Raw genomic sequence first — 11,224 nt, 5'->3', positions numbered from 1 at the left:
AATGTTGATTTTCTACTTTTAATTTCAATTTAATCCTAACTAAATTCACTTACTTTTCTATCTTAATTCATACTTCGTTTCTACTCAATTTTAACCAAACTTACACATAATTATCTATTTTTCATCATAAAACCATAATTTTGAAATTCTTTCAATTTAGTCCTTAAAGCATAAAACTTATGAATCACTTTACAATTCAATCCTTATTTCATTTCTAACTTGAATTTCTATCAATTTAGCCCTTAATTCATCTTTTTTGTTCAATAAGAACAATGTCTTATAATCAACTATCTTACAATAAATCAACTTAACTTCATCAAAACCTTGTTCTAAAGTTTCTAAAACATCAAAATTAAGTAAAAAGGGCTAGATTGACATACCTATTTAAATCTCAAGCTTCAAACCTTCAACTTTCCCTTTCTTCTTTCTTTTCTCCTTTCTTTCTTTCTGTCCCTGCTTTTCGTTTTGCCTATTCTGTTTCTATTTCTATTCTTTTTTTTTCTTTATTCTATAATTAAACTTTCACACTTCATTCAATTTAATCATTTTATCCAATTATCCTTAATTTAAGCTAGTTCACTTAATTAAACTCTAATTAACCACTCGATTAACTTCGTAAATATTTTTAATAAATATTTACTAATCCATTTTTTAGAAACGGAGACCCGAAAATAAACTTTTTCAGTAACTGTAAAATTCGGGTCATTACAGAATAAATTTGAAGTTATGTACATATTGAGTTGAAATTGGAATATATAAAATGAAATTGTATATTGATGAATTTTTAATTGTTTTAATTCCCGTAGTTAACATTGTTCCGAAAATCTCGGCTAAGCAAGAAAAATGCAAAGTCGATGAGGTTAGCCGAAAATTACGATTTGTATTTTACAATCCGAACTTAATATTTAATTATTGAATTTATAACTTAATATGTATAGAAAGTGCTTTGAGATGAATATTTGAATTAGAATACATATCGATTAGAATTGAAAAGTGAAATTATTTATTTATTGTTGAATTTTGATTGAATATTATGATAGTAATTGAGGTGAGAATTATTGTGTTATATAATTGAAATAGATTGATTAGTTATGTGTTAAATTTATTGAATTTATACGGATATATGTGATTGTTGTAAAATTGAATATTTGTTATTGAAAAGTGAAATGAATTATATCGAATTATGAATATATATATATATATATATATATATATATGATTGTTGAGATGTGAAATGATTGGAAACTGGAAAATTAATTAGAAACCCTATTAACAGTATCGGGCTAAGTCGGATATAGTTGGCATACCATAAGATTTGAAATGTTCAGGGATATTCCGACTTTGTGTCGATGAGACACTATAAGTGTTGCCTTACTATTACTGATCCAGATTTATTCCGAAGAGGTACACCGTACTCATCACTTATTCGGATTTATTCGATAAGGTACTCGTGTATCGCTCTTTATTCTTTATTCTATCATTCTTTATCAAGCATTACGGTGTATTCCGGTTCTGGCCAATGAAACACTGTATGCTATCTCGGTTTGTGAGTTGGATCCGTGTATCCATCCGAGTCCGAGTCATGTTAATAGGGGTAAATAAAGGTACTGAATAATTAACTGCTACTGAATAACTGACTGTTATTAGATAACAGACTGCAACTACTGACAAACCATAATATATATATATACATAGTTTTACCCCATGCTTGGAATATTTTTGGAAGGTTTATCATAATATTTAATGAATATGATGTTCCTAATCCTTTAATTTCATGTTTCATACTCAAGAGAGCTTAGGATAGCAAAAAGAGCAAGAAACGGGTTAAAAATGGACAAAATGGGCCTAATTTAGTGTTCCACACGGCCTAGGCAATTCCACATGGTTAATCCACACGCCTGTGTGTGACACACGGGTAGGCCACACGCCCGTGTGTCATGACCGTGTTGACTAAAACCAACTCAGAATTATACACGGCTGGAGCACCTTCACATGGGCGTGGCACACGGCCGTGTCCCTGTCGAACCCAAGTGTAATTCTACTCGAAAAAGGCTAATTTTTAAGGTTTGGAAGCATTCCAAAGTTTATATAAACACCCTAGAAGAGAATCAAAAGGGAATGCAGAGTAGAAAGTAGGAAATACTCGAAGACAGCCATCGAAATCAGCTCAGAAGCAAGATCTACTTCAAGATTGAAGAGCTCCATTTAATTTCCTTAGAAGTTCTTATGTTTCTTTATGTTTTGTTGTTTTCTCAATTTTGAGATGTTTTCCCCTATCATTATGAACTAAACTCCTTAAATACCTAGGGGAGATGAAGCCTAAGACAAATCTTATTACTATTTGAATTATATGATAAATACTTATTCTTATTCTTAATTGTGAGTTTTAATCCTTCTTTTAATATTTCAGGATATTAATTCAGGTTTTGATGTGCTTATTCAGTGGAGCAAAAGTCCATCTTTAAGAGTAGATCCCGCATAATTAAGCGGAGTTGTATGCAATCTTAGCGATAGGACGACATAAATCTGCCGGATTAGAGTCAAATCTAATAAAAGAATTCATAGATCGAGTTAATGCGACAATAGGGGTTTTAATTAGAAAGAGATTTCAGTTAATCAACTTAGAGTCAGTTGTTTTTAGTCTCGAGAGAGATATTAACATAAATTAGGAATTTCTATGGATTAAGTCAAGTAAATAAATCGTCTAATTCAGAAGTAATAAGTGAAGTCTATGTGGATTCTTCCTTGGGTATTGTCTTCTCCATCGGTTTTTCAAAAGTATTTTTTTCAACTTTCATCTCTGTCGTATTTTTAATTCAATTAGATAATTAGTCTTAGTTTAAAAACATCCCTTTAATTCTTAGAGTAGATAATAAAAAGATAGTAATTACTAGTACTTTTAGTCCTTGTAGATACGATATTTCTGATCTCACCATAACTATACTACTGTTTGATAGATGCGCTTACCTTAGTTGAGTTTTTAGTTAGTTTAGTGACCATCAAGTTTTTGGGGCCTTTGTAGGGGACTAAGATATTAGGAACGCTTAATTTTTATTACTTTAGCTATTTTTATTTTTATTCCAATTTAATTTTGTTTTTATTTTAATGACTAACTTTTCTTTTATTTGCTTTTGGCAGGTTTTTATAGTTTATGAATAGAAGAAACCCATCAGGACCTCTACTTTTTTGGCAGGTTTTTATAGTTTATGACTAGAAGAAACCCATCAGGACCTCTACTTTTTAACAGAAAAATTGAAAGTACAGCTCGTAGAAATCGTAGAGAAATAAGGTAAAACTTACGGTATATAGAGGAAGAGTACGAGGACGACACCAATAACACCGAGGAGATGGCTAAAAATCAAAACAGCCCGCTGCCTCCTATGGTTGCCGCAAATCCAGTGAACCAAAATCCTACTCCTCGTACTATGTACGACTATACTAAGCCCGATTTAACAGAAACTGAATCAAGTATAGTTAGACCTGCTATTGCTGCAAATAATTTTGAACTGAAACCTAATACAATTAAAATGATACAACAGTTTGTTCAGTTTGATGGTTTGCAGGACGAGGATCCAAACACTCATTTAGCAAATCTTTTAGAATTCTGCGACACTTTTAAGATTAATGGCGTTTCTGACTATGCCATTCGCCTTCAGTTGTTTCCCTTTTCATTAAGGAATAAGGCTAAAAGTGGTTGAACTCGTTATCACGAGGGTCAATCACTACTTGGGAACAAATGACCAAAAATTTTTTAGTTAAATATTTCCCATTGGCTAAATTGAGGAATGATATCTCTTCTTTTGTGCAGATGGATTTAGAAACTCTTTATGATGCATAGGATAGATACAATGACTTATTGAGAAGGTGACCTCACCATGGGTTACCTCTATGGCTACAGGTTCAGACTTTTTACAATTGTGTGAACCCCTCAACAAGGCAACTGATCGATGTAGCCGCGAGTGGAACTTTAAACAACAAAACACCAAACGAGACTTATGAATTCATTGAAGAAATGTCACTGAATAACTATCAGTGTTAAGTCATGAGAAAAAAACTAACGAAATCAGTCGGTGTTTTCAACCTAGATGCAGTCACCATGTTATCAAATCAGATAGAATTCTTAAATAAAAATATTGATGGTTTGTATGGTTCTACTCAGGTACATCCAATGATGAGGTGTGATTCAATTGAAGGAGGAGTGCAAAACACAGATTATCCATCCTTCAACCCTAGCATTGAGAATGAGCAAATAAATTATATGAGTAATAATCCTCGACCTTAAAATAATCCTTATAGTAACACTTACAATGCAGGTTGGAGAAATCACCCAAACTTCTCATGGGGAGGCCAAGGAAATCAGAGACCACCACTCCCTCTAGGCTTTCAGCCAACTTACCAGTAAGAGAAAAAGTCAAACCTTGAAGATATGCTAACGAAATTCATCTTGGTATCAGAAACACATTTCCAAAACACCGAAACATCGCTTAAAAATTAGCAAGCGTCAATTCAATATCTCGAAACTCAAATAGGTTAGCTTGCTAAGCTGATTTCAGAAAGACCACAAGGTAGCTTACTCAACAACACCGAGGCTAACCCAAGAGATAAGCTTCATGCGATTACTGTTCAATATGAGGAAGGGTTAGTTGAGCCTAAACCAGAACCAAGGCAAGAAATAGTGGTAAGTCAAGATAAGGTGGATGAAAGACAGAACAAATAAAAACCGGTAAGCAGAGAATACACACCTCGCGTGCCATACCCTAACGTGACAAAGGAAGACCACACAAATGAATAATTCGGTAAATTTCTTAACATTTTAAAAAAGTTACATATTAACTTACCATTTATTGAAGCTCTTTCGTAGATACCCAATTCGATTAAATTTTTAAAGGAGCTTCTAGCAAACAAACGGAAGATATATGATTCGTCACATGTAGAGTTGAATGCAGTTTGCTCGACCATTTTGTAGAATAAACTACCTAGTAAATTGAAGGATCCAAGGAATTTTACTATTCCCTATTTAATTGGTAGGTTAGCTGTTAATAATGCTTTGGCCGACTTAGGGCCGAGTATTAACATCACGCCCTATAAAATGTTTAAGCAGCTAGGTCTTAGGAAGCCCAAACAAACTAGGATGGGTATACAGTTGGCAGATAAAACTATTAGGGTTCCTAAGGGCATTGTTGAAGATGTGCTTGTTAAATTTGACAAATTTATATTCCAATCGATTTTGTTGTCTTAGACATGGATGAGGACAGTGACGTACCATTAATTCTGGGTAAACCATTTTTAGCAACTACTAGAACTATTATTGATGTTGGTATAGAGAACTAATGCTTCGTGTAGACGATGACACAATTAACTTCAAGTTCGTGATTCCGTCAGACTATCTAGTGATCGATATGATATTACGAATTCTTTCCATGAGAATAACATCTTGGCTCAAACTTCTGTGCAGAAAATCCCTAGGGATAAAATGATGGAGTCACGAACAAATCTTGAGGAACGAAGATTACAAATCGAGGAACTAGATAAATGGCGAACAAAAGTTAAGAAGAAACTGAGAATACACGATGAATCAAAGCAGTGTCTTGATAAACTTAAAGGTGAATTGAATCAACTGAAGGTCTGAGACAAAGTACTGTTAGATGAAGCAGACCCTCGTATTGCCACTTTTGAACCTAATGGAGCAATACCTTTCTCAGTACTTAACGTTTTCCTATATGGTACAGTCGAGGTAACTCATTCCAAATTCGGCACTTTTAAGGTAAATAGTACTCGTCTAAAACCTTATTTTGATAAGATTGATGGTAGAAATGAGGAGTTTCAACTCCTCGAACTACTATGACCGTAAAAATATGATGTGAGTCGAGCTTAGACTATAAATAAGCGCTTCTCGGGAGGTAACCCAAGCACTAACATCACTAACCCACTTATTTTTATCTATTTTTCGTATTTTTTATGCAGGTACATTGACCCACACGGCCTGGACACACGGGCGTGTCCTTAGCCGTGTGGAAACAGGGCTGAAATTTTCCAAAAATCGATATGCACACAGTTTACGATAAATCCACACGGCCGTACGAAATGACCTTGAGAAGTACACGACCTGGACATAAGGGCTTATCCTAGGCCGTGTGAAACTTAGAGCTTAAAGTTTCAAATTTTAAACAAGTCAGAAAGCTACACGGGTGAGGCACACGGCCGTGTGTTCTGACACACGAGCGTGTTGGAGACCACACGAGCGTGGGAGACGAGAACAACGTAGAACACGACCGTACGATACAGCCGTGTGGTGACACATGGACGTGTCTGTGGCCGTGTAACGAATGGCCATAAAATTTTCACGACAAACACGGGCTAGCCATGATCCACCCGAGCGTGTGACACGGCCGTGTGGCCCAACACGGGCCTCACACGACCGTGTCCCATTTAACCCTCCAAAACCTAATTTTTCCTTTACTTTTGTCTTCTTTCTAATCACAATCTCCCAACCAGCCACTGCTGCAGCCCCCTACTCTGGCTACATTTCCCTATCGTTCCACCATCGCCCCACCCTTTCTTCTTCTTTTTTGTTTTCCTTTGTTCCATCTCCTTTATCTTTTTTTCTCCCCTATTCCTTTCCCTTTTTCCCCCTCTCCTCTTCTTCCTCTCCAACCAACCACCCACCATCCCTTCATCCCCAAGCCGTCGACCTCGCCCCATCACAACAACAACCAGCAACCACGCACGACCTGAACCCACCCACACCACCTCCGTTTAACCACCACTCATTCCAGTGCTGGTTTACCCTTTACCCCTTATTCTATTTATTTCTTTATTTTCTTTTCATATCTTGATTTCATTTTATTTATTTTTTTTATTTTCTATCCTGCACTTTTTTCTTAAATTTCCCTAGTATGTTGTTAGTTCTAATTTTGGTGCAATTATTCGATCTTGTTAGTAATCTTTTGCGTCAAAAATTAATTATTATTCTGCTTTTGATAGGAGCAGTATTGAATTCTGTTTGATTACTTATTTTGCCATATGGGTTCTTGTTCTTTGATTTTTCCTAGTCCTCATTATAGTTCTTTTGATAGCTTCGTAGATTTGGTTCGTGGCCAATAATATTAGGGTTGTCTTTAGTATTTATTTCATTATTAGGTGCACTGGATTTTCCTTTTTTTTTACTATTATTGTTGTTAATTACTTTCATATATTGCTAGTTTAGAATCATATTTTGTTAGTTTTCTTTTCCATGTTTCGGTCATAGCGCATATAGGGCTAGATTTTACATCTTGACCATTTTTGTTATCACTAGAGTCTTTTAAGTCACACTTTTGTCATATGCACATGTCTCCTCCTAAGCTTTTTGATGTATTTGATTAATATCATTTATTCTAGTGTTACTCATATTGACATATTTTACTTTTCCAGGTACATCATGACAAACACTCGAGACAAGAAAACTGCCGTCCCCGCTTCAAAAAACGGAAGGGCCCAGTCGCAACCTCTTCGAGCGGTTCGGCCGCAACTTGCCACCTTTTACTCTAATTTACATCGAGCAACCAGGAGGATTTGTATCAGCTTCTCAGCGTATGACCCTTTGGTATGGATCGTTGCATTGATTGGGCCGCGCTAGAGCAGGTCTATTTGGCTGATGATGTGCGTGCGATTATTACCATAACCCTGTGGGATAAGTTCTTCACCATCATCAAGCCTACCTACTCGGAGCTCACCTTAGAGTTCGGTGCCACATTTTCAATCCAGCAGGTCATGTTAGTCCATGATGAGCCCGGCACTATCACCTTTTGCCTTGGCGTGATGGTGCGACACATGAGCGTCCCAGAGTTCGGTGTTGTTTTGGGACTTTACACAAAAGAGTTCATGAGTGCCGATGGCTTCCTTTAGCTTCATATACATATCCATTTTCACCTTTGCGATGTTGGACTGAGCTCACGGGTGGCATAACTAATTATGATGCGAGTCGCTCGAAGGCGACGCACCTCTCTCCGGCCTTACGGTATATTCACGCCCTACTAGCTCACACTTTGAAAGGTCGGAGAGAGAGCACATGAGTGGTTAGTACTTATGACGCTTATTTCCTGTAGAGCATGACTACTTGACATGTGTTTGATTTGGCGTATTTCATCGCACTCGCTTGTCGCAATCAAACTGAACGTCATAAGAAGGCCCCTATCTTTCTCGGCCTCTACGTGACTCACCTCGCTCGATACTTTGGCCTCTTCAACACTCTAGGGAGTCTTCGACATTCATATTAGTGGGCCAGATGTCTCCTCAGGAAATTTCTAGTATGATCCACATACAGATGATAGAGCGACGCCGTGGATTCGACCCCCCTCAGTACAGACTTGTCCGCTCTGATGCTCAGGATGATCCAGAGGACATTACTGATGATGTTCCTCCCTTTCATGAGGACCCACCTCCGCCACCATCACAAATTCATTGCCTCACTGCTGCCACTTTGACAGATATATCCGAGCGACTCACTCGCTTTGAGCAGTAGTGTTTTGAGTGGTTCGACAGCATCAATGCCACTCTTCGATAGATTTGCCACCACCTCTACATCTCTCTTTCAGCGCCGTCGACCCACGAGGCATCTGATGATGAGGACCTTTGAGTCCATTTATTTTATTATTACTATTTTTATTTTTAATTTTAATTTTATTTCTCTTTTATTTTTTTGAAGACTTATGTTTTTTTTATTTTGAACTATATTTATCTTTATGGTTATTATTGAGTAAGACATTAATTCTTTTCCACAGTTGTGTTTATTTTCTTATTAGTACTTCTGAATCATACCATTCATTGGCCTCATCTACAATTCTAGCCTTCGCTATTCCAAGGATTTCATCCAAAAATTTAGGGCAGTTTCGTTTCTCTCCCTCTCTTCTAATATTATACTTATACTCAAATAATTTTCTCATATTATAATTAGAGTGAATTATGATTGATTTATAGTTTTGATTGATATGTTTGAATTTAATCATAGGGAATTGTGCATTGATTGTTTAAACTTTAAAGACATTAGAGAAGCAAGCATGATAAGTTGACTTTTGAGAATTAAAATTGCTAGGTTGTTTCCCTGAATTGAGGTATTATCTTGAAGTTTTGAATTTATAGGATTGACATCAAATACCCATAATTTTCGTGAGATTTTGAGCTTTTTAGAGCATATATCTTTCTTGCTCACTTATTTTATTGGTTTTAAATGTGTCAACTTTGACTTGTTATTCTAGAACTTGCTTTGATTATGCATGTCAAGACCACACCTTTGATTTGATATACTGAGATGATAAAGGCACTTAGGTTTTAACCCACTTGCTCTATAAAAAGCCTACCCACATATTTGACCCTTAGTAAACCCCTTTGAGCCTTAACCATTGTTTCTTGATTTTCCCTTCAATGATAACCCACAACTTAACCCTTTTTGATTCGTTAATAATTTCTCCCTTTTCATTGACTCCTTTTTTATCAAGATTTGATTTGATTAGTTACCTAACTATATTCTTTCATTTCAGTACTGAATTATTTCTTATTATGTACTTTTCATTATTGTACTTGTTCTTATTCTTAAAAAAAAACGTATAATTACATACTGTTAAAAAAAGCTCAGATAAGTTAAAGTTATATTATTGAGAAAAAGCTTACTTCATTAGTTTGGGCACTTGTTTGTAATTCAGTAATTAGCTTTATTTTTCTAAGTTTGGAATTTATTAAATTAATCTCAATTCTAACCCTCTTTTTCAGCCTTTATCCACACCTTTGACCCAAGCCCCATTACAACCCTGTTAAAGACCTTTTGATTTGTGTATCATCTCATTTATAGTGGTGGAGATTTGATTTTCATGCAAGCCTACGGTAATAATTTTTCATGTTTGACTATTGAGTGCATAATTATTGGACCTTAAACACTTTGAGTGATTTGAGTGAATCTTTAGTGAGGATGTCAACCCTTGTTAATTTGGAATTAAAGGTAATTACTTAAATAAAGGGAGATACCTATGATTTTATGATTAAAATGCTCAACTTGGATTGTTTGAAACTTTGATGTTCTTTTAGTTGAATTCTCAATGTATGATTATCTGTGGATTACTTCAAAACATTATTGATGAAAATTATAAGTTAAGAAGAATTAATTTTAATTGTGAGTTGAGAATTTTGCTTGAGGAGAAGCAAATGCTTAAATGTGAGGATATTTGATAAACCATAATATATATACATATTTTTACCCCATGCTTAGTATATTTTTGGAAGGTTTATCATAAGATTTAATGAATTTAATACTCTTAATCCTTTGATTTCATGTTTTATACTCAGGAGAGCTTAAGATAGCAAAAAGAGCAAGAAACGGGCCAAAAATGGGCCAAATGAGCCTAATTCAGTGTTTCACACGGCCTAGGCAATTCCACACGGGTAATCCACACGTCTGTGTGTGACACATGGGTAGGCCACACATCCGTGTGTCATGACCGTGTCGACTAAAAACCAACTCAGAATTACACACGGTTAGAGCACCTTCACACGGGTGTGGCACACGGTCGTGTCCCTGTCGAACCCAAGTCTAATTCTACTAAAAAAAGGCTAATTTTTAGGGTTTGGAAGCATTCCAAAGTTTATATAAACACCCTAGAAGAGAATCAAAAGGGAATGCAGAGTAGAAAGCAGGAAATACTCGAAGACAGCCATCGGAATCAGCTCAGAAGCAAGATCTACTTCAAGATTGAAGAGCTCCATTTAATTTCCTTAGAAGTTCTTGTGTTTCTTTATGTTTTGTTGTTTTCCCAATTTTGAGATGTTTTCCCCTATCATTATGAACTAAACTCCTTAAATACCTAGGGGAGATGAAGCCTAAGACAAATCTTATTACTATTTGAATTATATGATAAATACTTATTCTTATTCTTAATTGTGAGTTTTAATCCTTCTTTTAATATTTCTGGATATTAATTCAGGTTTTGATGTGCTTATTCAGTAGAGCAAAAGTCCATCTTTAAGAGTAGATCCCACATAATTAAGCGAAGTTGCATGCAATCTTAGCGATAGGACGACATAAATCTACCGGATTAGACTCAAATCTAATAAAAGAATTCATAGATCGAGTTAATGCGACAATAGAGGTTTTAATTAGAAAGAGATTTCAGTTAATCAACTTAGAGTCAGTTGTTTTTAGTCTCGAGAGAGATATTAACATAAATCAGGAATTTCTATGGATTAAGTCAAGTGA

At 35.5% G+C, this 11,224-nt stretch overlaps 1 non-coding gene across 1 annotated transcript; it reads right to left on the bottom strand.

Annotated features, from left to right (window-relative positions):
• Positions 1–3,775: 3,775 nt before the first annotated feature.
• LOC128284783 (small nucleolar RNA R71) lies at positions 3,776–3,882 on the bottom strand. Its single transcript, XR_008275205.1, has one exon. It is a non-coding gene; the product is annotated as a small nucleolar RNA R71 (small nucleolar RNA).
• Positions 3,883–11,224: the final 7,342 nt, after the last annotated feature.

The sequence above is a fragment of the Gossypium arboreum genome, chromosome 11, assembly GCF_025698485.1.
Source record: "Gossypium arboreum isolate Shixiya-1 chromosome 11, ASM2569848v2, whole genome shotgun sequence".
Classification (NCBI taxonomy): Eukaryota; Viridiplantae; Streptophyta; class Magnoliopsida; order Malvales; family Malvaceae; genus Gossypium; species Gossypium arboreum.
This window is presented reverse-complemented; position numbering and strand designations above follow the sequence as displayed.